The following is a 27,899-nucleotide window of genomic DNA, read 5'->3' on the forward strand; positions in this document are numbered from 1 at the left end:
TTCCCTTTCCGTGATCAGGCCCAGGAGAGGTTTCTGGGAGTTGTAGTTCCACTCACCGTAGTCGGCCTCTGACAAACAGCCCCTCCCCCATCAGCTTGTGTTAAAAAGAAGAAAAACTAAGGTCGGTCTAGCTCAGAAAAAGCGATGGATTGAGGATGAAGTCTGCAGTAGGTGGCTTATGCTGGGGAGTGAAGGGCCTGGAGACTAGGAGAGTGACAATAAGGAGGGAGGAGCAACTAGTGTTTAAGTACTAGGGAAGAGAAGGGAGCAGGCCTCGCGGAAGCAGACAGAGGTTCCGAAGCCTGGGCGTCGTCACTCCAAGGGAGAGGGGAGGGGCGCTCGACTACCCTACTCGGGCATTTTAGCACATTTAACAGATATTTTCCTACTGTGGAAAAGTGTGCGTTGGATTATGGCCTGGTGACAATATCTCTTTAAGATCATGCGACACTCTTTGCTCTGTCTAGGCTCATAAAAATACCTTTTTGCATCACTGCTACCTGTGTTATCCCATAAAGTCCGGGAGGAAGGGGATCTCCTCTTCCACGCCAAATGTTCTGCACACTGCGAGAGCTTGATAAACATTTGTGGACCTGAAGTCTTTGTTTTCCGGAGTAGACTTTGCCGTTTTGTTTCCTTTGGTTCTAGAAGCTCCCTGGGGAGGAAACTCCCTTTATATGGTTGCCTGAGGCACTGGGAGGTTAAGTATTAATATGGACCTAGAATCCAGATCTTCCTGACTTGAGTTCAGCTCTATAGCCACTGTAACAGGCTGCCAGACGTTTGACTTTGCAAATGTGCTGCTGACCAGCCTAGATCATTCAAATGCAGTTTGGCAGTTATGTTCCTGGAGGTTATGTAAAGGAATAAGTTTGGATTTTGGTTAATCAGTTAGCTTCTTATGAGTTTTATTAGTGTGAATGAATTCCCCTGAGCCTTAGCACCCTGGAGTGAATTTGTGATTTCCTGACCTTGCAAAATTGGGGACCAGATGCTGAGCCTATCAAAATAGAGCCAACCTACGAGATCTGTTCTGAGCAGTCACACACCTGATCTCTTTCTACCTGCTGGTCTTTCTCTTGTGACTGTTACCTGAGAGTTAGAAAGAGCTTCAGAGGAGCAACTGCTGGTCCAGCTCATGTTAAGCAGGAATTCACTTCATCCACCTCACAGATTCTCAGCCCCTCTCTGACTTAGCATATGGTTTCTGAGAATTGCTGTAGCTGAAAACAATAACCCATTCCCCTCTAAATCAAGGGCCACCCAACCTCTTTCTGAAGAAAACTGGAAGGAGCCCACTACCTCATCTCATTTTTGTGTGTTCTATTCATTAGAAAGTTTTCCCTGACAATCAATACAAGACCGCCTCTCTGGAACTCCCAGTCACTGCTCCTTTTGCTCTCTAAGGCCCAGTTAAATAAATCTAATCCATCTTCTACCAGCTTGGGGGATAAAATGTATATTTAAATATGAACAAGGACCTGAGGACCATCTAGGAAGTGAGCACTGGGGAACCACATTTCTTAAAAGAGAGTGGGGAAAACAACACTAAAGCTTTAATTTAAAATACTCTTTTACTTTAATACAGTGTTTTATGGTTTGTAAAGCACTTTCCTTACATCCCACCCTGTGATAAATATAAATATGATTATTCCCATTTTACAGATTGAGAAAACTGTGGCTCAGAGATAATAAGTAATTTGGCCATAGTCACCTTTTGGCCTCAGTCACATATCTCTAAGACAGAGGTTCCCAAACTTATTTAGCTTACCACTCCCTTTTAAAAAAAAAAAAATTGCTCAGCGCCCCCTTGGAAATCTACTTTCTTTAACCCTTTAATGGTTTTTTAAAAATTTGTGTCATTTCAAAAAAATATATTTTTTTAAAATGATGTGTCTTAAATTTACTAATTTATTATAAATTTATTGGGGGGGGGTTCCTGCATTGAAATTTTGATAATGCAATATTGTATCACATAACCATATAGTATCATATTGTTAACAAGTCATTACATGCCCATATTCCTGCCACTTCATGCTGGATTTCCTGACAACGTGCAACATGCTCACCTGCCAACACTTGCTTCTTAAGACCTGTCAGTGGACTTGACCACTGATTGGTTATAACTTGCATTGTGTGTGTTTATTTGGAAAATAATGTAATCACTACGACTTTAATTCTGTATCACAACAGATGAAAGGTACCAATGGGTTTTTTTTCAAAATTTTCTTCTCTTCTTTCCTTATGCTTCCACCACCCCCTTATTTTTATTTAATGTCCCGCAATTATACCCGAGACTACTAGTGCCTGCCCCCCATCATTCCAGTGCCCCCCAAGGGAGTGGTATTACCCACATTGAGAACCTCTTGTGTCTTAAGTATCAAAGGCAGAATTCAAACCCAAAGAATCTGGTCCCAGAATCCAAGAGGCCTCTCAAGTTCTGCTGGCCTTGCACTGTCACTGAAGTAGCTCCTTCCCCCTGCTGTTCTGGACAGTAGATGAGGACTCAGGGATGAAAGCCAGACCCAGCAGCTTTCAAGTAGTCTCAGGCCCACTGTCCAGAGAAGACTTTGGACCAGAGAAAGATATTTTCAATGACAATAATAATTTGCAGTCATGCCTATTCTTTGTTTTGTACTTCTTTCTCCCACAATGTCACCTAGTACAAATACTCAGAAGTCAAATAGGAATTGAGGTCTGTCCTAAGGCTGGGATGATGGAGGTTGAAAGAATTATGTAACTCTCTCCCTTGTTCAGTCAAGTTGGAAATTGATCCCTGGACTGCCAAGGGAAGTGACATATAGGAAAGAGCCTGGGGCTGGAAGTCCAAAGAACAGGGTTTGAGCCCTAGATCTGATTTAACAGAAAAAAGTCATTTAGCACACAATTTCTCATTTTCATACTCTGTAAAATAAGAACAAAAATAACTTTCTTGATTATCATACAGCCTTGCTGAGTTAGGATAAGGAAAGATAATAAATGTAAAGGTGCTTTGAAAAAGTGTTCTTCTGCAAACTGAAAAGTATCCATTTAGTGGCAGCATATCCTCTCTGAGGACTCAAATTGTACTCTTTCCTATAGTTAATAGTCTCTGCAACAGGGTTTTTTTTCCTTTCAGCACTGATTCCCCTGATAGTGGTGGCCTGGGAAGGTAAAGAACTCTCTTAAGCAAAGGTGTCAAGATATTCGTCCAGAAGAAATCAAAGGTATCTATAGTACTATGAAAAAATGCTCTAAATCACTATTAGAGAAATGCAAATTAAAACAACTCTGAGGTACCACTCACACTTATCAAATTGGCTAATATGACAGAAAAGGAAAATGATAAATGTTGGAGAGGATGTGGGAAAATTGGGACACTAACGAACTATTGGTGGAGTTGTGAACTGATCCAACCATTCTGGAGAGCAATTTGGAACTATGCCCAAAGGGCAACCAAACTGTGCATACCCTTTGATCTAGCAATACCACTACTAACTGTATATCCCAAAGAGATCATAAAAAAAGCAAAAGGATCTGCATATATAAAAATATTTGTAGCAACTGTTTTTGTGGTGGCAAAGAATGGGAATTTGAGGGGATACCCATCAGATGGGGAATGGCTGAACAAGTTGTAGTATATGAATGTAATGGAATACTATAGTGCTATAAGAAATGATGAGCAGGTAGATTCCAGAAAAACCTGGAAAGACTTACATGATCTGATGCATAGTGAAGTAAGCAGAACCAGAAGAACATTTTACACAGTAATAGCAACATTTTATGATGATCAGCTATGATAGACTTAGCTCTTCTCAGCAGTACACTGATCCAAGACAATTCCAAAAGACTCATGATGGAAAATGCTATCCAAATCCAGAGAAAGAACTGATGGAATCTCAGTGCAGATCAAAGCATACTATTTTCTTTTCTTTACTTTTTTCATAGTTTTTCTGTTTGCAATCTGTAATTTTTTTTTTTTGCAAACTGTTTCTTCTTTCACAACATGACTGATATAGGAATAGGTTTTACATGATTGCTTATATGTATCCTTTATCAAATTGCTTTCTGTCTTAGAGGGGAGGGGAGAGGGGAGAGAGAAAAGGAGAAAATTTGGAACTCAAAATTTTATAAAAAATGAATGCTAAAAATTGTCTTTACCTGTAATTGGAAAAAATAAAATACTATTAAAATATTTTACTCCACATACAAAATAGACTTTTATCCAGGTTTCTATTTGAGTTTGACAAAACTGCTATAAAGAGAAAATGACACACCTAATATCCAACCAACTCATGTGGGTAGGTATCTACAGTCTCTAGTTCTAGTCTGAACTTTACTATGTTCAAAATACTATACAAAATACATATAGTACAAAAATACTATATTTGCTATGTGGCCCTGGTCAAGATACTTAATTACTCTAAGTCTCAATTTCCTCATCTATAAAATGGGAAAAATACCTGCATGATCTATCAGTCATTTATGTCATACAGGCACTATGCTAAGCCCTGAAGATATGAATCAGAAAAAGTCCCTTCTTCAAGGAGTTTAAAATCTAATGGAGAAAGACACACAGAACACAAATGGAGGTTGAGGAAAAGAGTCAGGAGAGAAATGAGGAAGGTACCTGACCCGGGGGCTTGTTGGGAAAATCAGAAGTCCCAAAGTGGAGCAGCCAGGTATGAAATGAGGAGATAGTCTGAGCTAAGCTCCCTCCTTAAATGGAGATTTGGGAGTTCATGGCTCCACCCTGCAGTCAGAGGGGGACAGGGGATGGTGATGAGGTGTAGTATCAAGGCTGATGAGGTCTTACAAGATGGTTATGCTACTACAACCAAGGCAGGGCAGTAGCAGGGCAATGGATCAAATTAGCAACCATTAACAGGATAGCAGCAGCTGTTGCCAACAGCTTATGAGCTATAACGGAAACGCTAGCCTTCTATTTTAAGGCTGTCTGTAGCCCGTTGATTAAAGGCATGAAAAGTTAGACCACTGGGCTAATGTTAAGGCTGAAACAAGAAAGCCAGGTGAGACTTTGTAGCAGAGCAAGGTGGCTCTGGGGAGTTTGGTTCTTTCCTTGTGAGTCTAAGTAAGTGTTTCCTGTATAATGTGTGTTCTGAGGAAGTTTTGTGCATTGGACCATGCTACAAACTGCCTGAGGTTTGAGGCACACCTGAAGGTTTGGGTAATAGTGACTCTTTGTCAAAAGGTCAACAACAGCTATCTCCTTAACACCATTATCATCCTGGAGAAGGGTTGTCAGGGTACCAGAGAACAGGCAAACCCTAGGGCAGGTAATGGGAGATCTTTGGAAGAAGTGAAGGGCCAAAGTGGAAACCACAAAAAAGAAAAATGAAGTTGGGCTGATATCAAAGTCACTATAATCAAAGGGACTGAGATAAGAGGAAATTGAGACTCGGAGATGGGTACTGATTCAAGAGATATGACATACGGGACACATTGGAGGAACTGAGCATTTGTCTGATTCAACTCCTCAAAGCACTGTGTGCTTGTGTGTGTGTGGTTTTTTTTTTCAGCGAAAAACAAAGTTTATTGAAGATTCACCATATTAGCCAAAGTCTTAAGGAATCTGAGTGTCTGTGAGATATTGGCTAGATTATAAGAACCAGAGCATCTTAATGGAAACAAGATGGACCTTATATACAGAAAGACTATGGGAGGGATCTAGGAGTGGCCAAGTAGTCTATGAGGTAATAGAACTCCAGGAATGGCCAAGGGAGAATGGAGCCTAGATAGGATTAAGGGTGGGAAGTGGCCAGGGGACATAGGGAGGTTTAAGGATACCAGAATTGGGAGATTGGGTGTAGCCACAGTGAAAGGCCAGTTGATGGGCTTATAGCCTCAGGTCAACACCAGAGATTTGGCCATGTGGGAAAGTTCAGGGTTTTTCCTTTTTGGGGGTCTAGATCCCATCCTCATCATTCCCCCCTTAAACAAATGGAACCCAAATTCTTTTGGGGTAAGGGGCAAAGGTCTTGGCTTCTGAAACTGCTTCCTGCTGGCAAGGGGCATAGAGCTGTCCCTGCCTCGAGGGGGTCCCAAAGTGGAGGTTTACTGGAACTGAGCACAGGATGCATCCAGGAAGCAATGGGGGGACATTGGCTGGTACCTGCTATTTGCTGTGAATTGAATGGCCTGTAGTCTGGAAGACACGAATCTTCCAGTCACGGCTGGTGAAGACTTGGTATTAGGCAGTTTTTCCCAGTGCAGGGAACCATAGGATGAGGTCTAGAGGTTAGGGGTCCTGGAATCCCAAAATCATAACACGCAGGTCCTGCCTGAAAGAATTCGACCCAAGCCTTCTTTCAGCCCAAAACAAGGTTTATTGAAGATTCGCCGTGTTAGCCAAAGTCTTAAGAAATCTGAGCATCTGTGAGCTATTGGCTAGATTGTGAAAATCTGAGCAGTGGCTAGATTATAAGAATCAGAGCCATATGTGTGTGTTTTGTAGAAGTTGCTTATATCCCCAACTCTTCTTTGCTGAGACAGCATGACTCAGGACTGGATTTACCATGCTCACTAATAAGTCAATTATATGCCAGTCATACCTTGACATCAGCCTTCACCTATTTCTCCAGAATGACTCTCTAAATATTGAGGTTGTGACTTAATAGAATGGTAGAAAACCACTATCAATTTGGGATTGTACACTGGTTTCCAAGTCCTCATATTCCTTCTAGTCTACTAGATATTAGGTTTCTGTTACCTCAAAGTCAAGAATCTCCCAAGGAATGTATTTTTATTTTTTGCAATCAGCAAAAATTCACCTTCTTTCCCTCATCCCATCCCTGTCTCAAATGAGAAAGAAAGAAAAACAAAACCCATGCTACACGTATGTAGAGTCCAGCAAAACAAATTTCTGCATTGGGCATGTCCAAAAAAAAGATGTCTCAGTCTATACTTTGAGTCCATACCTCTTTATCAGTAGTGGCTTCGTGTTTCATCATTAGTACTCTGAAATCATAGTTATTCTACTAATCAGAGTTCTAAGTCTTTTAAAGCTATTTTCTTTATAATATTTTTGTCAATGTATACATTGTTCTCCTGGTTCTGCTCACTTCACTCTCTCTGCATCAGTTCATACCAGTCCTTCCAGGGAGACAGAGTCAAGATGGTAGAGTGAGAGCTAACAGCTTTAACTTATTTCCTTTATATCCTTTCATACAAGGCTGGTAAAGAGCACCAGACTGAATTCTCATTGGAAAAGTCAAGAAAAGGTCATAGTGAGTCATTTTTCTTTGTCAGGGCAGCTTAGAAAGGAAAAAAAAGGACTGAGGACACAGGGGTATGGGCTGGACAGGAGTGAAGTGCAGCAGCATTGAAGCAACAGGCTGAAATAGCAGAGGTCTGGGGTAATGGCAGCAGTGGTGGGAGTAACCCAGAACCCAGAGATGGCAAGAGAACTGAACACCTGGGCAAAAGGAAATTGTAGGGGACCTCGTGCTAGCACTTGTGTGATCCTGACTGTGGCACCATGGTTTTTGAATTCTTTCTTTCTGGCTGCTCACAGTATTTGTTTCCTTGATTTAGGAGTTCTGGATATTAGTTATACTATTCCTTGGTGTTTTCATCTTAGGATTTCTTTCAGGAAGTGAGTCTGTTGCCCATTATTCAATTTTGGATCACAGTTACAGGGAGAGGACTTTTCCAGAGAGGAACAGTCACTGTCAGGAGGGAACAAGTATCCTACCTACACGAGAAGCAAGAAGCAAATTACAGAACCATTGCTGTGTGTCTCTGAGTCTAAGAACAGAGTGAGGATCCAGTTCTAACCTTTAGCCCTGCACCTAAGCCTGAAGTAGAATAAATCAGAGCAAGAAACCAAACCAAGGGGGAGCTAGTAATTCAGTCACTCTAAAACTGTAGAACCTCCTAGCACATTAAATGTGACGGAGTCCAGCAGCAATCTATGGAAACTCAACCACATACAAACCAACAGACCCAAACTGTGTCAGGAATTTGCAGACTAGGAAGACAATAAATAGACCTCTCTCCAGACCACAACACTTTGGAAGCGCTAAAAACTAAAAAAAAACCCAGACTGAGCCATGAATGCAGCAAGATATAAAAGTCAGAAGTTCGAGCCAGGCAAACCCCCTAGAAGTGAGAAAAGCCTAAGACTGACAAAATCAAAAGTCAAGAAGTAGTCTGCAAACATGAACAAACAGCAAAAGAACCTGATTGTAAAAAGTTACTCTGGTAACAGGGAAGTTCAAGACACAAACACAGAAGAAGATAATTACTTGAAATATATATGAGCAAAACCTTAAATAAAAAATGCAGATTGAAAACAAGGCACAAGAGAATTCCTAAAAGAAGAAAGAAAGAGATTTTTTTTTAAAAAAAAGAGCAAAAAATTATTCAAAAATCAAATAAGAATGGTAGAGGATAAATTGGAAAAAGAAATGAGAGCTATAAAATAAAATTATGGAAAGAGAATTAACAGTTTAGTAAAAGAGGTACAAAAAATTGAAAAAATCTCCTTAAAAAGAAGAATTGGGCAAATGGTAAATGAGGTACAAAACCTCACTGAAGAAAATAACTCCTTAAAAATTATAATTGGCCATGTGGAAGCTAATGGCTCCATGAGATATCAAGAAACAATAAAACAAAGTCAAAAGATTGGAAAAAATAGAAGAAAACATGAAACATCTCTTAAGAACTGACCTGGGAAATAGATTGAAGAGAGATAAATTAAGAATCACTGAATGACCTGACATCCATCATATTTCAAGGAATTATAAAGGAAAACTGCCCAGATATCTTAGAACCAGGGAACAAAGTAGAAATTGAAAGAATCCACAGGTCACTTTCTGAAAAAAAAAAAAAAACCCTAAGATGAAAACACCAAGGAATATTATAGCTAAAATCCTGAATTCCTAAGTCAATGAAAAAAATACTGTGAGCATCCAGAAAGAAAGAATTCAAATACCATGGAACCATAGTCTGGATCACACAAAATTTGGCAGCTACCATTCTAAAAGAGCAAATGGCTTGGAATATGATATCCTAGAAGGCAAAGGAGCTAGGATTACAACAAAGAATAGCCTACCCAGACAAATGAGTATAATCCTACAGAGGAAACAATGGATATTTAATGAAATAGATGACTTTCAAGCATTTCAATTGAAAAAAAAAAGATCAGAGCTATATAGAAAATTTGACATTCAAACACAAGACACAAGAAACATAAAAAGGTAGATATGAGTCAAAAATCATAAGACACTAAACAAGGTTAAATTGTTTACATCCCTATATGGGAAGATGATACCTGTAATCCCTCAGAATTTTATCGGCACTAGGGCTGTGCACTGGGAGTAGGGGGTGGGGAGGAAGAGAAAGTGGGGAAAATTATCTCACATAAATGAGATGCAAAGAGAGGAATTTATACAATGGAATGGAGGATGGGGGTGGGGAGGAGGCAACACTTGAACCTCAGTCTCATCTGAACTGGTTTAAAGAGGGGAAAATATATGTATACATGGTGTGGTATGGAGATTAATGTTATCCAACAGGGAAATAGCAGGGGAAAAGGTTAAGAGAAAGGGGGTGGGGATAAGAGGAAGGGTAGAGGAAGCACTGGTTAGAAGCCAAATAGACTCTTGAGGAGGGAACAGAATAAAAAGAAAAAGATAACTATTAAAGAATAGGTTGGACGGAAATATACATTAGACAGTCATAACTGTGAAAGTGAATGGGACAAACTCACCCACAAAACACAAGCAGATAACAGAATGGATTACAACCAGAATCCAACAATATATTGTTTATGAGAAACACACTTGAAATAGAAAGACACATACAGAATTTAAACAAGGGGCTGGAGCAGAATATATTATGCTTCAAGTGAATTAAAAAGGCAAGGGTAGGAATAATGATCTCAGAAAAAGCAAAAGGAAAGAATAGACCTAATTAAAAGAGATAAGCAGGGAAGCTATATGTTGTTAAAAGGCATCATAAACAATGAATTAATAACATTGATGAACGTATACACACCAAATAGTATACATCTAAATTCTTAAAGGAAAAGTTAAATGAATTACAGGAGGAAATAAACAGTAAAATTATAATAGTAGGGGACCTCAATGTACCCCTCTCACACCTAGGTAAATTTAATCATAAAATAAATAAAAAAGTTAAGGAAATGAATAGAATCATTAAAAATTTAGATAATAGACCTTTGGAGAATATTGAATGGGAATAGAAAAGAGTAAATCTATTTCTGAACTGTGCATCTTCACAAAACTGACCATGTATTAGGACATAAAAACCTCGCCAAAAATGCAGAAAGGCAGAAATATTAAATACCTCTTTTTGACCATAGTGCAATAAAAATTACATTCAATTAAGGGCCTTTTGAAGCATAAACTAAAAATTAGAAACTAAATAAACCAATCCTAAAAAATAAATATATCCAAGAATAAATGAATGAAACAATCAATAACTTTATTAAAGATAATGACAACAATGAGGCAACATATTAAAATTTGTAGGTTGCAACCAAAGCAGTACTCAGGGGAAAATTCATATCTCTAAATGTTTACATCAATAAAAGAGAAAGCAGATCAATGAATTAGGCATGCTACTAAACCCCCAGAAAAACAACAAATTTAAAATCCCCAATTAAACACCAAAATAGAAATCCTGAAAACCAAAGGAGAGATCAATAAAATTGAAGATTATAAAAACAAACATTGAAGTAATAAATAAAACTAGGAGCTGTTTAAAAAAACAATAAAATAGATAAACCACTGGCCAATTTGATTTTTAAAGAATAGAAAGAAAGCCAAATTACCAGTATCAAAAATGAAAAGGTTGGATTCACAACCAATGAAGATGAAATAAAAGCAATTAATACGAGTTATTTTGCCTATAACTGACAATCTAAATGAAATGGATGAATGTTTACAAAAAGAGAAATTGTCTACATTAACACAAAAGGAAATAGAGTATTTAAGAATTCTATTTTAGAAAAAGAAATTGAACAAATCATAAATGAGTTCTCTAAGGAAAAAAAATACTAGGACCAGATGAATTTATAAGCAAATTCTTCCAAACATTAAAATAACAATTAATTCTAATACTACACAACCTGTTTGAAAAAATAAGTAAGAGTCCTATCAGATTCCCACTGTGACACAAATATGATCTTGATACATAAAACAGAGAATGATAGACCAATTTCCCTAATAAATATTGATGCACATGTTTTAAATAAAATACTAGCAAGGAGATTAAAACAATATATCACAAAGATTACACATTATGACCAGGCTGATTTTATACCAAGAATACAGGGCCAGTTCAATATTAGGAAAATTGTAAGCATAATTGACCATATCGGTAACAAAATATACAAAAATCATATGATTATTTCATAAGATGAAGAAAAACTTTTGACAAGATGCAACACCCATTCTTATTTAAAAAAAAACACTAGAAAGCACAGGAATAAATAATTTTTCTTAAAATGATAAATACCATGTAAAAGCAGGAGCAAGTTATCTGTAATAGGGATAAACTAGAAGCCTTTCCAATAAGATCAGAGGTGAAGCAAGGATGTCCATTATCACCATTATTATTCAGTAATGTACTAGAAATGCTAGCTGTCACAATTAGATAAGAAAAAGAGATCAAGACAACAAATATAGACAATGAGGAAATAAAAGTATCACTTATTGTGGATGATATGATGGTTTACTTAGGGAATTCAGAGTTGAATTCACAGTTGAAACATTAAACAACTTTAGTAAAGTTGCAGGATATAAAATAAAGCCAAATAAATCATCAGCATATCTATATGTTAGCCAAAAAGTCTAGCAGGAAGAGCTAGAGAAATCTGTTTTCCAAGTCAATTGTTTTTATTATGAGATACCTTCCATTTTCTTTCATTTTTTTCAATCTTTTGACTTTGTTTTAATATTTCTTGTTGTTTTATGAAATCACTAGTTCCTATTCGTTCCATTCTAATTTTTTTTTCCATTAAGAGGCTGCTCAGAGTTTATTAGTTTCTGTTGAGTTACAAAGTAAACAAGTTACTGAGGCTGCTGGAAAGGACATAGGTGATTCAGATAGTTAAGAAACCAAACAGTAACTGTGGTTTCTTTTACTCATTTTTTGGTGTTTTGCTTTTGTTTTCCTTTAAAACACACACACACACACACACACACACACACACACAACACAACATAACACAACTACTTCCATACTTAAGCAGTCTGTCTATTCTAAGGGAATAGATAGGAGAAGGAAAGGGAGGGGAGGGGAAAATGGGCTCTGATGCCCTGCACACTTCAGAATGGGGGGGAGCAGCAAGGAGGACGCTGCTGCTGCTCATGCAGAAGGCCCAGTGCTGATCTTACTGGGCTCACTGACACACCACTTCCTCATGACCTTCTGAGCCAGGTCACAGGTGATCATGCCATGAGTAACCTGGAAAGTTCCTGAGTGCTTTGGGGATTCCAATACAGTTGCCATGAATGGATGACTTGACTTCCCAAAGAGGAAGCTTGCTCACCAGTGGCCTGGGTCTGATTTGGGAAGACCAGGATGGTGGGGGATCTCTTCCCCAGAGTACTCAGCACTTCCACAGGAGCTGTTGCTGTAAGTGGAACCCAGATGCCTTTGGCAACAGTCATGGGTTGCTACGAGTGAACCACTGGATGGGATTGCTGCCATGTTGCTTGTGCTTGTAATGATGTAAACCTTAGTGGCAGCTCCCAAGCAGCCCCTATCAGGCAGTGGGCTGCTGTGGACAATCATGAGTGACCTGGCTCAGGTGAAAGGGGCGCTAGGCCACAGAGCCCATTTGTAAAGGAAATCATGGGAGAATACTCCCATGGCAACAAAAATGTGAGAGTTCTTTGAGTTTTCTCCATTCTTATTTTTAAGAAGTTTGTTGCTTAGGCAAGATTTTGCATCTCTTGTGCCAAGCCATCAATTCCCTTTCTAATTCTTTCTTCCATAACTCTCACTTCTTTTTTATTTTTTCCTCTAGAGCTCTCATTTCATTTATAAAAAACACTTTAAATTCTTGTTTTTGACTCTTCTATCACCTCTTCCAGGAATCTAGCTGGATTTATGGCCAAGCTGTGTTTTTCTTAGAGGCTTTACTTCTTTATAGACGTTTTGGAGTCATTCTCCTTTTCAGGATTTTGTTACTCAGCATAATCGCTTTTAATGGTGGGATTTTTTTTTGTTTGTTTGTTTACTCATTCTTCCAGCCTTCAGACTTAAGGAAAGGCTTTATCTACTTCTGGGAAGTAGGGAGGGAATGTTTGGACCTGTCCTGCTACTACTTTCTTGGGGTATTGAGTGTTGTGTTATTCCTAAATCTCAGAGACAGCTCAGTCTGGGGACCTCTAAACTTAAAGTACTCCCAAAGGGGTGTGACCCAGGGCAAAGCCTGATTGCTGTTCCTGATTACTTTCAGCTCTGCAAGTTCTTGACTTGGGTTTGGGTCTGAAAAACAGGCCAATTATCTTGCTCCTTTTGGAGTTCATTGTACTTCTCCTGAGCTTGGTCACTGTTAGCCAGCTGGAAAACTGGTGGTTCAAAGTGACAGAATTGCAGGCTTCCTTTTGGTCTGGGATTCCTGCCATTGTTATTCCTCTGCAGGTTTCAGAATGATCTAAAAGCTGAAAATGAGACCCTTCTGGGCTCCTAGGGTTTGAGCCACACAGCTGCTATTTGCTTTTGAACTTGCTTCTTTCTTGGTACACACTAGGGCCCATGACCACCCATAGGTCTAGGTCCTATTCTCCATTCTCCCTGGATCTGTGATATGGAACTGAGTAGTGTGATAGAATTGCCAGCTTGCAACTCTTCCTGCACCCTACACAAGTTTAGGTCCCTCTATACTGGGTCTGGGACCACCTCTTGCCATGGTGCATAGTTTCTCCCTATGTTGCAATGCTCCATATAGCATCATTCTGGTCAGATACTATCCCCAGTGTCCCAAGACCTCTTTGTCTCCTTATGCTAACATGGGCTAGAAATATTACTCATTGTGATTTTTTTTCCGCTTGAATTTCCTAATTAGGATTACATCTGATGTGTTTTCTAGATCTTTTTGGAAACTTAGGGGAGAGATGGAGCTTACTGTACTTCTTCCTGCTATTCCAGCATCCAGGTTCTGTCCCAAGCAATGTATTGTTCCTGCATATTCATAATTATTGGTGGTTCATGATAAAGATGAACATGTTTTAACAAGAATCAGTAGAATATGGGATAGATGTGGAAGTGATCCCAACTGTTTGGTCACAGAACTTAGCAGTTCATTAATAGAGAAGAACCATTTCCTACAGTTTCTAGGAGGATAGTCAGACCTAGGTTCGAACTCCCTCATTCGAGGAGTATAATGGTTATTGGTCCCTTGTGTGTATGGTGGTTTGCCACGTGCACATTACACACTCTACAGGTCACAGTGAGTTGCCTCTAGTGCTGCCAGGTACTCATTGCCTGTGGGAAGTTGGCTGTAAGAACTGCAGAATATACAAGCCATAGTTTGTATTTTTTCTTAAATTAAATAATATTCTTTATGAATTTGACAGCCATCAACAAACATAAATATTTCCATATACAAAGTAGTAAAAGGATTTTGCATGTGAAACAATCTATCATGTACAGTTTGGAGCTGCTTGGGATATGTGGAGAGCTGCCGGCATATTGGCTTAGCTGGGTGTTGGAGTGGCACTGGGGACAAGTGAAGGAATGTGTGCAGCGAGCAGTGGCCTAGTGGCTCTGGGATCTCCCAGCCATTCAACCCCCAGCTAGTAGCTATGAGCAAAACCAAGCCTGCTGACATGGTGAGTGAGGCATATACTCATGGACAGAGCAGCTTTGGAGAGAACTATGTTCAGGAGTTGCTAGAAAAAGTATCAAATACTAAAATTCTATTTTCGTGTCCTGAGATAAAATGGCATTTCATTGGTCACCTACAGAAACACAGTGCCACCAAATTGATCACTGTCCCCAACCTCTACATGCTGGAAACCATGGGCTCTGTGAAATTGGCAAAGTAAACAATTCCTGACAGAAGAAAGATTCTCCAGAGAGATTAAAAGTCATGGTGAAAATTAACACCAGTGGGGAAGAAAGTAAACAGGGGCTCCCACCTGTGGCCACAGTGAAACACATCAATGCCAGGTGTCCCAACCTGGAGTTTGTGGGTCTGATGACCATCGGGAGTTTTGGATACAACCTCAGTAAAGGGCCCAAACCAGACTTCCAGGATCTATTGTCCTTGTGGAAGGAGCTGTGTGAGAAACTCAGCATCCCCACTGACTGAGTGGAACTGAATATGGGTATGTCCATGGATTTTCAACATGAGATTGAAGTGGGGTCCACAAATGTCTGTATAGGAAGTACTATTTTTGGAGAACAGGATCACTCAAAGAAATGGGCTATCAACAAAGCCACAACAAGCATAAAGGCCACGATGGAAGTAGCCCAAGAGCATTGAATCAAGAAAAGAACAAACTGGGGCAGCTAGGTGGCGCAGTGGATAAAGCATCAGCCCTAAAGTCAGGAGGACCTGAGTTCAAATCCAGCCTCTGACACATAACACTTACTAGCTCTGTGACCCTGGGCAAGTCACTTAACCCCATTGCCTAGCAGCAAGCCTCCACCTAACAAGGGCCCTTGTGTGGAAAATTTTAACTATGCATTAAACCAAATTTAAATTTTCATATCCCAGGTTGTAGTACGAGAGTGCTTTTGTTAAAACCTGGGTCATAGAGCTCTACTAATTATTGTGTTGGTGGAAATCATCTTTACTTAGTCTCTTTGACACTTTAGACTCATTTAGATTATTGACTTAGGATTGTAATGGAACTGGAGGATCAAGGCATTTCATCAGGAAAGATACCAAATCAGAGTTAATCCTTGATTCTGTCCAGAAGTACTAACTCATCATGAATGCCTTTTCCAAGTTGAAATGTGTTCACTGAAGCCCATACTTATTGCTGTCCAAGATATTTTCAGTTGCTCTTCCCCTGTTCACTGGGGCTTCATGTACTTTTGATAGAGGTGGAGACCCTTCAGAGCTGTCCTGAGAGAGGATCTGTCCCTCTCATCTTCTCTCCCCCTTCACGAAAATGCCCAAAGATGATGTTCAGTTTATCTGCTGAAGAATAGCTGATACAGGCAATTTCATGACTCATATTGTGCTCAATACCCAAAAGGCTGCTGATGAATAATCACTCTGTGTGATTGGCCTTTCTGTTGTTTTGGTCCTGGAAAAAGGATTTGTGATTAGCTATGTGTCACTTCCTGCCCTTCTAGGGAAGGGAAGCCTCCCCAAGTGGGGTGGCAACATGAATTTTTTAGTATGTAATCTGCTTCCTTGTTTCTGGTGGTGAGATTTAATAGTGAATAATGATGGTTTTCCAGAAATGGACAAAGCCATTCAAATCTAGACCACGTTGATAACTTCAAACAGGACTGACTTTGAGGGTTTCTCCTTACAGGGTATTCCAGTAGCCAAGTTTATATCCACTCTACCATAATTTTAAATAACAGTTTTGGAAACAAAAGGTTCTGGTATGGGATGTATAATCAATTTAAAAACAGTACATATCAAATAAGCTGTTTGTAATAAAAACATTTTCAACTTCTAGCAACGTTCAAATAAATAGCCCATAACAAAATGTCTTTATAAGGCATTTATAAGATAGGCTACAAGCCATTCTTCTTCTTCTTCTTCTTCTTCTTCTTCTTTTTTTTTTTGCTTTTTGGTGAGGCAGTCAGGGTTAAGTGACTTGCCCAGGGTCACACAGTAAGTGTCAAGTATCTGAGGCCAGATTTGAACTCAGGTCCTCCTGACTCCAAAGTTGGAGCTCTATCCACTGTGCCACCTAGCCATCCTCATTCTTCTTCTAAGATAACTAATTGTACTGGTATTCCTTTCCTTAACACAGAACTGAAATGGTTATGATATTCACTAAATAATAGTATCATATTCTGGTTTTACAAGTCTTTGCCTAATTATCCCTATATCATTATGAGAAATTAAAGGACCTTAACTTATATAGGAATACATAACTAGTAACAGCAGATGACCAAGTTTAGATACTTATTCATTTAGTTATTTGGAATATAAAAAGGACCAAAATTCTAGGCTAAATACCTCAAACCTTACACCTACATCTTATTATAGTGATTCAAATGTAAGTCAGCATTAAACTAAGAGATAAAGATCTAATATTGTATTTATACTGATCATCTGACATGACTATAGAAATTTTCCATAAAAGAAGAATAGGGACATAACTATATAGGAAGGGAATAATGCTTCCCTAGCTTCATGTCAATTCCAGGCAAAAAATTATATAGATAGTCAATTGCATTGAGTCAAACTTAAAGTCAACCAGTTGGGATATTTTCCATTCAAGAGGAAAGATCACAATGGAGAAATAGTCAGGAGAATCTTACCTCAGCTCATGGCAAAAGTCATTCTCCCAACTTTTTTCCGTGAGAACTCCACCTATAGTTCACGCATGTGAACTCCATAGGGTTGCTGGCATCATTGATTCATTGGCTCAATAGCATTCCTTGATGATCATACCTGGAAGTCAGTTAACAATCCCATAAGGTCTTAAATAGCAAGTTCCAATAATCATAACTTTGAGTGGATTCCATTTTCAAGGATCACATTCCCTAAATAACAAGTATTGCCTATAATCTCACATTGGTAACAGTAAGAGATTCATCATGAAAAATCACAACTTATCTTGATATAATTAGTACTTATGCTAAGTAGATGCCTTTTCATTCTTAAGTTCCACATTACACAAATGATTTTGTTTTAAGATGCTTAATAACAAACAACAAAAGATTTGGGATGGAATGTGTAAATATAGTCATCCCAAATTGTATACAGAGAGCAGATTAAATGAAATGTTGTCTATAGTAAAACATGTTCCATGAGCATAGATTACTGCTCTCAAAATCTCTTTAAACAATGGGAATATCTTTAAAGTGACTCTTAAGCATGCATTTCTACATGTTTTCTAATCCCAGATTAAATAACAAACATAAATAAAATTAGATTTCCCATTAAGGTGACACAAGATAGCTTATAAATTACTACTCTTCACTAACATAACTGACTGTACTGAAATCCTGTTCCTTAAAACATAAACAAAAGAGGTTTCTGACTTTAACCTCACCACTTAATAGATTCATATCTTTGTTTCATAAGCTTCTTTACCTTTGTCTATTTGTACTTATATCATTCTGAAAGAATAAGATACTTCAGCAACTGCATGTGACAAGTACATGCACTAATTTTAACTTGGACCATGGAATGACTACAAATTCAGATCAAAACAGCAAGATCTTTCATACTTGCAGATTATTACGGTAATTTCAGATGCCTTAGTATTAATTAATAGATTCAGTATTGCAATAACAGTACTGCAATAGCAAACTTCCACTTTGTTTCTACTGACAGTAGAAATTTGCTATGAGAGCTATAAGCAGGGACATAGTTATAACAGCATCAAAACTGGTCCTTAAGGCCTACATCACTCTAAGTAGCTTAGCATATGGAACCAGATTTCTTATATAGTAAAATGAATTAAGAAGAGTCCACCTCAGCCTTCTCAAAGTAATTTATAAATTTATAGATAAGGTAACCTTATCCCCAGGGACAGATGTTCACTAGCCTTTGATCTTCAGATGTAGCTTCCATTGAGCTATTGACTGCTGACTTTTTTTTAAGTGCCCATTTAAGGCTGGTCCAAGGACACAACAAACCTAAGAATGAAAGTCCAAAAAGAATATTCAAGATCCCAAAAAAGCCTTTCTCCTCAAACAATAAAAGTCTCACTAATCATGGTAGGTCTGGACACAATTGTTATTAACATCACCAAATTACTGCAATAAATTGGCTTACAAATAAAATTTATTAGGCCATCTACAAGTCACACAAAAGTTTTGGGTTTGTTTTTTTTTTCACAAAAGGTTTTTTTCTTTTTACTTAAACATTGTTTCCTAAAAGTATTTCCCTTTCTTAAAAATAGTTTAAAGTTTATCCTGATGTTAAAAAGATAATCACTAAATTTTTCATGAAGTAAATCAGTTGGAAAACTCGAAAATGACAGATATCTCTCTTATTCAATCTTAAAGCAAAAATAAATCTTAAAAATGGGAATTTATCAAGATTAAGTTGGTGTCTTTAAGTAACAAAGTTAAGTACCCAAAAGTACTATAACAAAATAAATTTCTAATTACCACAAATTCCTAAGTGCCACCCCACTCTAGTCAAAAAAGTGTTTGAAATGGGGAAGATAATCAGATTTTTCTAAGCCAAATATATATATACGTATGTATGTGTGTATATATATATATATATATATATATATATATAGTATGTATATACCCAGTTAAATTAGCCTTATCACAATAACAAAGTTTACCAGGACTTTTATCTTAAAAGGTATATGTGACTAGAAATCAAGAAAATAATTATGTTCTGGAATCCCACATATGTAATAGTTCACTTAAACCCCTAGAAAAACAATACTAGCCAATTGTTGTAAAGTTCCAGATTAACACACACATACACACACACACACACCCCCAATATCTTAAGCAGGCTTGAAAATTACACCCACCCCCCATTTTGTGCAAGGATTCCCATTTAACACAGAAAATTCTTACATAGGGTTGATAAGAATTTATGCCTAGATGGTTCCAAGAATCTAGGTTTGCAAAGGATATTTTACAAGGTCTTTTCTTTGTACAAGTATATCATCATATCATCTGCAAAAAAGAGATAGTTTTATTACCTCATTTCCTACTCTGCTTCTATTTCTTTTTCTTCTCTTTTTGCTATTGCTAGGATTTCTGATGCAATAAGGGTAATGACTATGTGAGTGGAAATGAAAGGATGTATAATAGATATGCTGTTGAGGAAAAAAAAATGACATGATTTGGTAACTGGTAAAATTTTATGTAATCTGACCAAGAGAAAGAAATCGACAATACTATCAACATTGCAAACATGGATGAACCTAGATGAAGATTAAACTTTTCTAGCACTTACTGCTAGATGCATGTTAATATAATTTCTCTCTCGTCTCTGATTTCACCATATTGCAAACTGACTTTTTTCCCTCATGTGTATTCCTCATGCCTTTACCATGAGAATCATTTACATTAATTACATTTCAAAGGGAAGTGCTTAATTCCTTCTGGGAGGTAGTTTTCATAATGTACATGAATTTCTGGGGGTAGCCCAGGTCCAGCCTTTTTCCAGCGGCTGCCTCGTTCTTAGACATGTCCCTTTCCTGACCTTTCTCTGGAATTCCCTACATCTTAAAACTTCCATCTTCCTAGCTAACTGGCACCTTCTTACCTGTGACATCAGGTGTAGAATAACAATCAAATTCACATAAGCAAAATCATACTACTTCTTATAAAACTCTTACCCTTATTTCATGTACAGTACATGGAACAGTACAGGTGTCCCTTACTAAAGTACTGGAGAAGTGACTGAGAGTATGAACTAGCCTAGATGATAGAGAAGAAGAGAGCCTCTCACCTGAATCATTGATCTTTCTCCTATCAAGCCTCAAGGCCATTTCCCCCAAGACTGGGACCCTGTATAACCTGTATACCCTCCTGAGATTTGACTGTGTATTTCTTCCTCTTAGGCAGCTGTGATCCTGTTATATCCTTGCAATTCTTCCTTTCCTCCATACCCCATTGATTCCACTTCTCCAGTCTAGGCATCTCAAGGTAGGTGCCTTCCTTTAAGTGGGATAAATGGATTGGTCTATAATGATATATGTAACACATATATTTATATTTTAAACACCCATTATGTGGCAGCTGGGTAGTGCAATGGATTGAGCACCTACCCTGGAGTCAGGAGAACCTGAGTTCAAATCCAGACTTAGATATTTACTAGCTGTGTGACCTTGGGCAAGTCACTTAACCCTGAGTGCCTAAAAAAAGAATCCATTACTTTCAGCATCATTGTCTGGTTTGTATATTCTTTGGAAATCTCTAAGTCCCCTAAATCAGCTACAACACACTGAGACAATCCCTGTTAACTCTGGTCAATATCTTGAGGTAATGCTTTGACCTCTCTTCTTGTCTCATTTTTTTGTCCAAGATCCACCTGCAATAGTTTGTTTTGACTTGAACAGACCTAGAATTCTTCTGTCTCCTCAGAGATCTTAATATATATTGTGTAAAGAATATGCATGGTGGAAAAAAAAGATACTAAGGGAGTAAGTAGCATTGAATAGTTTCTCAGATCATTATAATTGCATTTAGTGAATTACTTACTTCAATCAACTTCTGTCCCTTATCCCCAACAGGACCAAGCCTAGAGTGTGTCAATTATTTTAACTGACTGTGAAAGAGATTCCAAATTAATACAAAACACTGTTATGGTAAATAATGGTTAATTTGCTTACCATGTGGTTTAGGATGACATTTTGTGAACAGGAGGAATTCATTCACTAAATGACACCCTGGGAGTCTTAAAACAGTCAGTTCACTTCCCAAATATGAATATCCTACTCCCCCAACCTTAACTTATTTTTCTAATTAACCTCAATAGCCTATTCACCTTTTCAACAACTTCTCCATAAAAGACATATTCTGCAAGAATTAATCATGGTATCATGGAAAGCATCCTGGATTAGAAATCCAAAGACTTGCATTCTAGTTCTGGTTGTGCTGTTTACTAGATCTATGAACTTAGATCAATCTCAATCTTTCTGAGTGTTGATTTCCTACTCTATCAAATAAGAAATAAGGGATAACACCACAGACTTTGATAATATTATAAGATATTTCAAATATATGAAACTTGGAAACTGGCTTAAACTGGTTTTAGGCAGATTAAACTGGTTTTGGCCAGTTTAAACTTTTTTTTTTCCTTGGGGGGGTGGGTTTTAGGCAATTAGGGTTAAGTGACTTGCCCAGGGTCACATAGCTAGTAAGTGTCAAGTGTTTGGTCTGAGGCCAGATTTGAACTCAGGTACTCCTGACTTTAGGGCCAGTGCTCTATCCACTCTGCCACCGAGTTGCCCCCAAAACTGTATTTTTCCCAGTTTAAACTTGTTTATTTTTTTCTGGTTTAAATTGGTTTGAATTGGTTTTGGCTGGCTTTAAATGGTTTTAGGTGACTTAAACTGATTTTGACACTTTAAAACTGATTTCGGTCAGTTCAGTTTGAACTGGTTTTGGCCAGTTTAAACTTGGGGATTTTTTCCAGTTTTAAATAATTTTGGCTGGTTTAAATTCATTTTTTTCACAGTTCAAACTGGTCTAAACTGGTTTTTCCAGTTTTATTGGGTTTTGGTCAGTTTAAGCTGTTTCCCCCCCTCCCCATTTTAACTAGTTTTCTTCTGGTTTGAACTGGTTTATGCTGGTTTTAACTGGAGTTTTTCCACAGTTTTAACTGGTTTTGACTTTTTTTCCAGTTTGAAATGGTTTATATGTTTTTGTAACTGTTTTTTTTTCTGGTTTATACTTGTTTAAACTTTTTTTTTCTGGTTTGAACTGTTTTTTTTAACTGTTTTTTCCAGTTTTAACTGTTTTATACTTGTTTTAATTAGTTTATACTGGTTTTATCTTTTTTTTTTTCCAGTAACTGGTTTATACTGGTTTGAACTCTGGAGTTTTTTTCTGGTTTGAATTGCTTTTAACTGGTTTGAACTGCTTTTAACTGGGTTTGACTGGCTTGAACTGGTTTTAATTGATTTTTTTGCCAGTTTAAACTGTTTTGGGCTCTTTTTAACTGGTTGTAAATGTTTCTTTTTCCCCAGTTTAAACTGGTTTTCATTGGTTCAAACTGATTTTAGGCAAGGACTTTATTAGTCAATCTACCCCAGATATTCAGAGGAAGTTGTAGAAGTTAGCTATGGGAGCCCAGACATCTCAAGCCCAGCTTTTGGAGATAGCTTTTGGAGTGTTTAACAATAGGTTCCGAGCTGCCACAAAGGATAAGGACCAAAAAGCTAGGAACAGGGAACAGACTTAACTTTTGGCTGCTGCCATAATCAGTACCCAGAAGGATCTTGCCCACAATTCCTGTGGAAAGAGTTTGTGCTTTGGATACCATAAGAAGCCCATGGGTCTTGTGAGTGCCCACTGAAGAGTAAGCCCCTGGGCCCATGTCCTATTTGTAACCAGGAGGGACATTGGAAAAGAGACTGCTTGAAAGAGGGTTGAACAGCCAACTCCCAATAGCCCATGCGCTGAGCTCCTCAGGACTTGAAGTGATGAGGCCCAGGATCTGGCCAGGCTTCCTCCTTCTCCATTATCATGGCCAAACCCAGGGTAATTTTATCTGTGGTAGGTAAGACCAGGAGTTTTCTTATTGACAAGGGAGCCACTTACTTTATTTTACCCCAGCACTCCAGCCCCACCCGTCCTTGACACCACCAGGTTGTGGGGATCAAGGGTAAATCTAGAAAGTGCCTTGCCTCTGTCTTGTCAATTTGAGAATCTGTTGTTTAATCACTCCTTTCTGGTCCTTTCCTCTTGCCCAGCCCCTTTGTTGGAAAGGGATCTAATGGTGAAATTGGGAATCCAGTTCTCCCTCCTTGGACTGCCAGGACTGCTTTTGTTACTTTCCTCAAGCTCCCCTCATATTCCACCAGAGAACTGGAATGGAATAGATTCCTTGGTCTGGGACCAGGAATTCCAGCGTGAGCCACCCATGCCATCCCAGCCTTTGTCTGCCTCTGAGATCCTAAGGCATTTCCCGACCAGCACTAGTATCCAATTAAGCCTGAGGCCCAGGAGGAATTACAACCACTAATTGAAAAGTTCCTTAAGTATAAGCTTCTGGTTCCATTCCAATCTCCCTATAATACTCCCATCCTCCCAGTTAAAAAGCCTAAAGGAGAAAACTGGCTTGCTGCAGAACCTCAGAGTCGTTAATGAAGCCATTATCCCCATTTACCCTATAGTACCCAAGCCTTATACCATCCTTACTCAAATTCTTGGGGGATACCTAGTGGTTTCTCACTCTGGACCTTAAAGATGCTTTCATCTGCGTACTGCTCCACAAAGACTCCCAGTTTATCTTTGCTTTTGAGTGGACGCCCCCAGGGAAACCAAACCCATACCAACTGACATAAACAATTCTGCCCTAAGGCTTCCAACATAGCCTCCATTTATTTGGTCAGGCTTTAGGAAAAGATTTGAATGATTTGGAGCTGACTAATAATAGTCTAATTCATTGTGTAGAGGATATTCTCATCTGTAACCCAAACTGAGAGGCCTCCCTGGCCACTGCTACACAGACCCTCAACTTCCTGAACACCCAGGTCCATAGAGTGTCTTTGACTAAAGCTCAAATTGCCTGCCAATCTGTAAAATATTTGGGCCCTGAACTCACACCCACTTCATGCTCACTAACATCCAAAAGAAAGCAGGGGATATTGTCCATTCCTGAACCACCACAAAGAAACAGCTGTGTACCTTTTTGGGCATGATAGGATTCTGCCAAATCTGGATCCCCAATTCTGGGGTCTTTGCTAAACCTCTGTATGACTCTATCAAAGGCCCTGACTCACAACCCTTAGAATGGGGAGAGGATCAGGCCAAGGTCTTTAAGACCTGAAGGCCAAATTGACCATTGATCCAGCATTACCTTGTATGTTGATGAGAGGTGGGGCGAAGCCTTGGGAGTTTTAACTGAGACCCTAAGACCTGACGGCTGGTCAGTAGATTATTTCTCGAAACAACTTGATTCTATTGCCTCTGGATGGCCCTCCTGCCTCTGGACAGTGGCTGCCACAGCCAACTTAATCGAGGAAGCCTCCAAACTCACTCTTGGCTAAACTTTAGAAGTTTTAACTCCTCACTGGGTTCAAAGTTTTTGGAATCCAAGGGCCGTTGGTGGCTGGCTAATGGTAGGCTCACTAAATATCAGGGCCTCCTGTTGGGCACACCTGACTTAACTCTCTCGGTGTGCCACACTCTCAGTCCAGCTTCCCTACTTTCTGACACTGCACAGTCAGGTGATATTACTCATGACTATGAGGAAACCCTGGATTCTGTTTACTCAAGCTATCCCAACCTGAAGGACTTTCCTCTTAACAATCCTGATGAGGTGTGATTCACTAATGGGTCCGCTTCCTCAACAATGGGGAGAGAAGGGTTGGCTACTCTGTAATCAGCTTGGATTCTATCATAAGGCCAAATAACTCCCCCCCCCCCCACCTCTCCTCAGAGTGCCAAACTTGTCGCCCTTACCAGGACTTTAGAATGAGGGAAGGGACTGAGGGTTAACATATTTACTGATTCCAAGTATGTGTTTCATGTCTTGTATGTTCATGGGACTATATGGAGAGGGGATTCTTGATAGCCAAACATTCCCCCATCAAGCATGCTGGGGAAATCTTACACAGTTACTGCAAGCTGTCTTTGAACATAAGGAAGTAGCCATTATCTTTTGTAAAGGACATCAAAAGGGGGACTCAGTCTAAGCCAGAGGTAACCAACCAACTTGCAGACTCAGCTGCTTGAGCAGCTTTGAGCTTACCCTTGACCATGGCACCATTACTCCCCTAGTTCCCAATTCTTACACACCTTCCTATAGCTCCCAAAAATGGGCCCTTGCCAAAGAGAGGGGATATACTCTTTTCCCCTCCAGGTGGTTCCAGGCACCCTTGGACCAATTACTTATCCCAGAGGAAAGCCAGTACAAGCTTCTTTTTGGCCTACATCAGGCTACTCACTTGGAGAAGAATGCCCTCTAGTCCTCAGTGAAATCTATTTTCACTGGTCACAAGCTGGAGGAAACCATCCAACAAGTCTCCCAAGCCTGTCCCACCTGTGCCCAGGTAAATCCTGAAGGGGCCGTTAACCCCTCTCCTTTAAAACCTGTGCAGAGGAAGGATACCTATGCAGGAGAAGATTGGACAATAGATTTCACTCACATGCTCCCCTTGTAGAAGTGTTAAGTTGCTTCTGGTATTTGTGGACAACATTACTAACTGGGTTGAAGCCTTCCCCTGCAGGCCTGAAAAGGACCAAGCATTATTAAAAGAAATCATACCCTGCTTTGCTCATTCTTTGCAGGATGACAACAGCCCTGCCTTCACCTCGCAGATAACCCAGGGTGTTGCAGAGGCCCTTAAGATCACCTACTATCTGCACACTGTCTGGCATCCCCAGTCTTCTGGTAAGGTGGAAAAAATGAACCACACCCTCAAATGGGTCCTGACCAAACTCTATCAGGAAACACTCGAGGACTGGGTAAAAATTCTCTTAGTAGTGTTGTTTCTGATCTGTATTACCCCCTGGTATAACATTGAGCTTAGCCCGTTTAAGCTTCTTCATGGATGACCCTTTCTAACCTCTGACATTATTGTAGTCCTGGAGCAACACCTAATTACCTAGTCTGCAATGCAGCTGGGAATGGTCTAGAATGTTCTGACCAAGTACTCCAATGAACATCTCCCAAAACCAACTGATTGCTGCAACAAGGTTCCCACCTCTGTGCACCCAGGTGACATGGTGTACCTGAAGTCTTGGAAGGCCTATGGGATGGAGCACTTGGAAGTAAAATGGAAGGGACCATACCAAGTTTTGCTCACCACTCCCACTGTGGTCAGGCTAAAAGGCTTACTCAGTTGGACTCGTGTATCTTGAATTAAATCTTCTCCTTCCCCTGTTCTTTTTCATCCTCAGAATACACTTGTGAACCTGTTGAGGACTTGAAGTTGCTATTCCAGAAGAAACCTGGGGGGATTGTGAATGAATAAAGACTGTCTTCTGTTAAATTAAGGATACCAGCCCATATCCACCCCTCATCCCTTGAATGTTGCCTATACTCAATTCCAGTCAACCTCCTCCCTGGGATCCATTGAGGAAGGGACAGCTCTATGCCCCTTGTCAGGCTGAAGAAGTCCCAGAAGATAGGACCTCTGCCCCTTGTCCACCCAAGTGATTTGAGGTCCTGTATTGCTTGAGGTGGGAGTGGATGGGGATAGCAATGTTAGCAACAGTTATATACATTTGCAATAACTGTATCAACAACAGTTGCTAGACAATGAGGAACCATTGCCCAAGATAAATATGTGTTAACCAATGAATGTGTTCCCTAGACAGGATGTTGGACACTAAATCACAGACGGGACTTTCCCTAGAATAATGTCTGTGCGCTATCTATTTTGGCTCACCTTAAGGTGAACCTGGGCTCATTATATTGTTTTTACCATAAATTAATACCCTCCCCCAAGTGGGTTTTTCTCTTTGCATTATGGGTAGCTGCATGTGAAGTTCTATTTTGCTTTTGTGTGTGTTTTGGTAACCAGGTGACTGTGGTTTGGACCAGATTTAGAATGCTTGTTAGTATTTTCTGCTCCATGTAAGTCCCATGATTTATTCCAGTGGTGTGCCTATCTTCCTTAAGAAATAGAACCCACTGGGAGTGTCACCCCAAATAAATGCCCTTGCTTGATTTGGAGACAGTCTGAGTCCGAATTTCTTTTAAGATGATACCAGGACACGTGCCTGTTACTTCAACAGGCACCAAGGTCATCCACTGCATGCCAGGCCATCACCAATCATCTTGACTTTTCTCTTACCACTGGACTTTGATGACTTTGGAAGAGAGAGTGAAGCTGATGACTTTGCACAACTCTGCCTCACTTAAATCCAATTAAAGTGCAAGACATTACCCATCATCCACTATTTTATTATTTTACTATCTTACTATTTTACCTACCTTGAAATCCTGTGGTGACAAGTGAGTGATGAAGTAGCATGTGCAGATACACTGAGAGTTGCAGTCACAATACTTCACACAGGTAGCCCAGGGCATAGGGTCATCTGCCCACTGGACTGAAGCAGCAGTGAGATTTGGCAGCCCCTGGGTGTCTGAGCAGCTTTTTCAAAGGACTGCACTGCTCATC

At 39.4% G+C, this 27,899-nt stretch overlaps 1 long non-coding RNA gene and 1 pseudogene across 1 annotated transcript; both read left to right on the plus strand.

Annotated features, from left to right (window-relative positions):
- The first annotated feature begins 1 nt into the window (after position 1).
- On the plus strand, positions 2-27,416 carry LOC114030331. The gene is made up of 5 exons (XR_003567598.1): positions 2-121; positions 3,119-3,206; positions 20,664-20,748; positions 26,062-26,164; positions 26,674-27,416. It is a non-coding gene; the product is annotated as an uncharacterized LOC114030331 (long non-coding RNA).
- Positions 14,650-15,466, plus strand: LOC114030330 (annotated as a pseudogene).
- Positions 27,417-27,899: the final 483 nt, after the last annotated feature.

The sequence above is a fragment of the Vombatus ursinus genome, unplaced genomic scaffold, assembly GCF_900497805.2.
Source record: "Vombatus ursinus unplaced genomic scaffold, bare-nosed wombat genome assembly UNPS02014959.1, whole genome shotgun sequence".
Taxonomy (NCBI): domain Eukaryota; kingdom Metazoa; phylum Chordata; class Mammalia; order Diprotodontia; family Vombatidae; genus Vombatus; species Vombatus ursinus.